We start from the raw sequence: 6,000 nt of genomic DNA, 5'->3' as shown, positions 1-6,000 counted from the left end.
TTTAGAATGAGAGGTGATCTTATTGAAAATATAAGACACTGAGGGGGCTCGACAAGGTAGATGCAGAGAGGATGTTTCCCCTTGTGAGGGAATATAAAACTCGGGGGCATAGTTTCAGAATAAGGGGTCGCTAATGTAGAACTGAGATGAGGAATTTCTTCTCCGAGGATCGTAAATCTGTGGGATTCTCTGCCCCTGAGAGCTGTGGAGGTTGGGTCATTGAATATATTTAAGGTGGCGATGGGCAGATATTTGAGCGATAAGGAAGTGAAGGGTTATGGGAAGCGGACAGGAAAGTGGAGCTGAGCCCAAGATCAGATCGGCCATGATCTTATTAAGGGGCCAAATGGCCTACTCCTGCTCCCATTTCTTATGTTCTTATGTAACCATTCTATGTCCACTAGCTTTTAGTTACGTTTACATGTACCTCCAAATCACTTCACTCTTCCACAACTCCTAGTGTCTCATCCTTTTTATTAACAACATTCTGATTTGTTTTTCTCAGATTAAAAGTGAATAACCTCACACTTTTCCATATTGAACTCCATCTGCCAGTTTTGCCCATTCACTTAGTCTGTCTTTGACTTTTTGTAACTTCTGCCTCCATCCACACATCTTAGTGTGCCTCCTAACTTAGTGGCATCTGGTCGCTTGGATAAACAACTCTCTATTCCTTCATCAAGGTAACTTCAATGGTATGAGATGTGAATTGGCTAGAATAGACAGGTAAATGATACTTAAAGGGTTGACGGTGGATAGGCAATGGCAAATATTTAAAGATCACATGGATGAACTTCAACAATTGTACATCCCTGTCTGGAGTAAAAATAAAATGGGGAAGGTGGCTCAACCGTGGCTAACGAGGGAAATTAAGGATAGTGTTAAAACCAAGGAAGAGGCATATAAATTGGCCAGAAAAAGCAGCAAACCTGAGGACTAGGAGAAATTTAGAATTCAGCAGAGGATGTCAAAGGGTTTAATTAGGAGGAGAGAAATAGAGTATGAGAGGAAGCTTGCCGGGAACATAAAGACTGTCTGCAAAAGCTTCGATAGATATATGAAGAGAAAAAGATTAGTGAAGACAAACGTAGGTCCCTTGCAGTCAGATTCAGGTGAATTTATAATGGGGAACAAAGAAATGGCAGACCAGTTGAACAAATACTTTGGTTCTGTCTTCACGAAGGAAGACACAAATAACCTTCCAGAAATACTAGGGGACCGAGGGTCTAGTGAGAAGAAGGAACTGAAGGAAATCCTTTATTAGGCGGAAAATTGTGTTAGGGAAATTGATGGGATTGAAGGCCGATAAATCCCCGGGGCCTGACAGTCTGCATCCCAGAGTACTTAAGGAAGTGGCCCTAGAAATAGTGGATGCATTGGTGATCATTTTCCAACAGTCTATCGACTCTGGATCAGTTCCTATGGACTGGAGGGTAGCTAATGTAACATCACTTTTTAAAAAAGGAGGGAGAGAGAAAATGGGTAATTATAGATCGGTTAGCCTGACATCAGTAGTGGCGAAAATGTTGGAATCAATTATTAAAGATGAAATAGCAGCGCATTTAGAAAGTAGTGACGGGATCGGTCCAAGTCAGCATGGATTTATGAAAGGGAAATCATGCTTGACAAATCTTCTGGAATTTTTTGAGGATGTAACTAGTAGAGTGGACAAGGGAGAACCAGTGAATGTGGTGTATTTGGACAAGGTCCCACACAAGATATTGGTGTGCAAAATCAAAGCACATGGTATTAGGGGTAATGTACTGATGTGGATAGAGAACTGGTTGGCAGAGAGGAAGCGAGAGTCGAGATAAATGGGTCCTTTTCAGAATGGCAGACAGTGACTAGTGGGGTGCCGCAGGGTTCAGTGCTGGGACCCCAGCTATTTACAATATACACTAATGATTTAGTTGAAGGAATTGAGTATAATATCTCCAAGTTTACAGATGATCCTAAGCTGGGTGGTGGCGTGAGCTGTGAGAAGTACGTTAAGTGGCTGCAGGGTGACTTGGACAGTTTAGGTGAGTGAGCAAATGCATGGCAGATGCAGTATAATGTGGATAAATGTGAGGTTATCCGCTTTGGGGGCAGAATATTATCTGAATGGCGGCAGATTAGGGAAAGGGGAGGTGCAACGAGACCTGGGTGTCATGGTACATCAGTCATTGAAAGTTGGCATGCAGTTACAGCAGGTGGTGAAGAAGGCAAATAGTGTGTTGGCCTTCATAGCTAGGGGATTTGTGTATAAGAGCAGGGAGGTCTTACTGTAGTTGTACAGGGCCTTGGTGAGGCCTCACCTGGAATATTGTGTTCAGTTTTGGTCTCCTAATCTGAGGAAGGACGTTCTTGCTATTGAAGTGCAGCGAAGGTTCACCAGACTGATTCCCAGGATGGCAGGAGTGACATATGAGGAAAGATTGGATTAACTGGGCCTGAATTCACTGGAGTTTAGAAGGATTAGAGGGGATCGCATAGAAACATATAAAATTCTGACTGCAGGTTAGAATGCAGGAAGAATGTTTCCGATGTTGGGGAAATCCAGAACCAAGGGACACAGTCTAAGGATAAGGGGTAAGCCATTTAGGACTGAGATGAGGAGAAACTTCTTCACTCAGAATTGTTAACCTATGGAATTCCCTACCGCAGAGAGTTGTTGATGCCAGTTTATTGGATATATTCAAGAGGGAGTTAGATATGGCCCTTACGGCTAAAGAGATCGAGGGGTATGGTGAGAAAGCAGGAAAGGGGAACTAAAATGAATGATCAGCCATTATATTGAATAGTGGTGCAGGCTCAAAGGGCGAATGGCCTACTCCTACACCTATTTTCTATGTCTATGTTTCTAAGTCATTCATATATGATGAAAAGCTGAGGTTTCAGTTCAGATCCTTGGGGAATACCACTTGTCATATCATGCCAAATAAAGAATGTTCTTTTCATCCCTGCTCTTTCTCATACCTCCCAACCATGTCACAAGGGAGGGAGATTGCACCTGAGGAGAGGGAACCATTTACAATGTTAGCTAGCATGGGGGTCAGGAAAGGAAGTTATGTGGTCAGCAGTTTAGTGGGAATGGAGGCCTGAAAGTGCTTGATGTGATTCAGTCAAATCTGGTGATAGATTGCTAAACCATTTGTGGTGCAGATGCACTCAAGTCTGCTTCACTTGGACATGGGAGCAAAGATGGGGGCCATACCAGAGCAAATGACCAGGTTGGAATGCAAGGGTTTTACTGGAAACAAGGGCATCCAAGATGGAGGTTGAGCAAGTATCATGGTGAATGGAGGGCCAAAGGCTACGCAGTTTTCAGTTTGAAAGTGCAGGTGTAAATGACTTGGGGGAGAGAATGTTTTCCCCCAATAGGTGGGTGCAGAAGGAAGTGGGATTTAAAGGTGGTAGAGTTACATAGAACTTACAGCACAGAAACAAGCCTTTTGGCCCAGCTGTTCTATACTGGTGGTATTGTAGTGCAGTGTATTATACTGTTATCAAATAATCTTGGAAGTGTCAAATTTATTGCTGTAAAGGATTTTGCTAGAGTAAATAAGGATTAACTTTCTCCATTGCCAGAAGGATCAGTAACCAGAGGACATGAATTTAAGCTAATTTACAAAAGAACCAGATGAGAAGTTTTTTACACAATGAGTTATAATGATCCGGAATGCAGTGCCTGAAAGGGTGGAGGAAACAGATTCAATAGTAACTTTCAAAAGAGAACTGGATATATACTTGAAAAGGAAAAATTCACAGGGCTATGAGGAAGAGAAGGGGAGTGGGACTAATTGGATAGCTCTTTCAAAGAGCCAGCCCAGGCACAGTGGGCCATAGAAACATAGAAAATAGGTGCAGGAGTAGGCCACTCAGCCCTTCGGGCCTGCACCACCATTCAATAAGATCATGGCTGATCATTCCCTCAGTATCCCTTTCCTGCTTTCTCTCCATACCCCTTGATCCCTTTAGTCCTAAGGGCAATATCTAACTCCCTCTTGAATATATCCAATGAACTGGCATCAACAACTCTCTGCGACAGGGAATTCCACAGGTTAACAACTCTCTGAGTGAAGAAGTTTCTCCTCATCTCAGTCCTAAATGGCCTACCTCTTATCCTAAGACTGTGTCCCCTGGTTCTGGACTTCCCCAACATCAGGAACATGCTACCTGCATCGTCCCGTCAGAATCTTATATGTTTCTATGAGATCCCCGCTCATCCTTCTAAACTCCAATGTATAAAGGTCCAGTTGATCCAGTCTCTCCTCATATGTCAGTCCTGCCATCCTGGGGGCCGAATGGCTTTCTTCTGTGCTGTACAATTCTCAGAGGGCAAGGTTAGTTGAGATGGAGATTGACTCCTCATTCTTAGTGGTTTCACTCAATGCAGGTGCTCAGGAAGGAAAGCAGGGAGAGCATGTCGAAGAGAAATTCATTGAGGCTTGAGAGGGTAATAAAATTATTATTTTAAAGGAAAGGCAAGAGGGTTTGGAACAAGGTGAGGTGTCAAAAGAGAAGGTACCAGAGAAGTAGATAGGAACAGGAGTAGGCCATTCAATGAGATCATGGCTGATCTATATCTTAACTCCATCGACCTACCTTGGCTCCATATCCTTTAATAATCTTGGCTAGCAGAAATCTCTCCACCTCAGATTTTAAATTAACTGAGTGAGTATCTACTGTTTTTTGAGGGAGAATTTTCCACCTTTTCATGAAATATTTCCTTACTTCTCTCCTGAATGGCCGGGCTCTGATTTTAAGGTTATGTCCCCTGTACTAGACTACCCTACCCCACCAGTGGAGTAAGTTTCTCGTAGGAACATGAGTCGGCCATTGAGCCTCTTCCGGCTTTCAGTGAGATCATGGCTGATCTTTGACCTAACGCCTTTGGCCCAATTCCCTTAATGCCGTTAGTTAACAAAAATCTATCAATCTCCAATTTAAAATGAACAATTGATCTAGCATCAATTGCTGTTTAAGGAAGAGTTCAAAACTTCTACCACCCTTTGTATATAGAAATATTTCCTAACTTCACTCGTGAAAGAGCTGGCTCTAATTTTTAGATTCTGCCCCCAACCAGTGGAAATAGTTTATCTCTCTTTCTCTATCCTACCAATTCCTTTCAAAATCCTAAAAACCTCAATCAAATCACCTCTTAATCTTCTATATGCCAAGAAATAAAAGCCTTGTTTATGTCATTTCTCCTCAGAATCTGACCCTTGGAGCCCTGGTAACGTTTTAGTGAATCTATGCTGCACTCCTTCCAAGACCAATATAGACTTGTGGTCTAACCAGGGCTTTTGTGTAGCTGTGTAACAAAACTTCCTTCCCTTTATATTCTAGCCCTCTAGTTATAAAGGCTAACATTCCATTAGCCATTTTGATTTTTGTTTGTCTGCTACATTTTAGTGATCGGTGCATGTGGAAACCTAAATCTCTTTGGACCTGTTCCTAGTTTCTCCTATTTAAATAATATTCTGATCTATTTTTTGGGGTTCAAAATGGATGACTTCTGACTTGTCTGCATTGAAATCCATCTGCCACAGTTTCACCCACTCACTCAATTTATCAATGTCTTTCTAATTTTATGCTCCCATTTACATTACTTGCTATACCATCAATCATTGCATTTGTGGAAAACTTGGATATATGGCTCTCAAAGTAACTAATCAATATAGTTGAATAGTTAAGAACATAAGAAATAGTTAAAAGAATTCACGCACGGGCATCTTCCACCGTTTAAAATGAGTTAATCGGTCACCTGAATATTCATTTTTAGTGTGGAAGCAAGTCATCCTCTACCCCGAGGGACTGACTATGATAAGAAATAGGAGCAGGAGTAGGTCATACTGCTCCTCGAGCCTGCTCCGCCATTTAATATGGTCATGGCTGATCTGATCATGGACTCTGGTCCATTTCCCTGCCCGCTTCCCAAAACGCTTTATTCCCTTATCTGTTCAGAAACTGTCTATATCTGTCTTAAATTTAGTCAATAACCCAGCTTCCACAGCT

Source organism: Pristiophorus japonicus, chromosome 8 (genome assembly GCF_044704955.1).
Source record: "Pristiophorus japonicus isolate sPriJap1 chromosome 8, sPriJap1.hap1, whole genome shotgun sequence".
NCBI classification, from domain to species: domain Eukaryota; kingdom Metazoa; phylum Chordata; class Chondrichthyes; family Pristiophoridae; genus Pristiophorus; species Pristiophorus japonicus.
Note: the sequence above shows the minus strand (reverse complement) of the source record.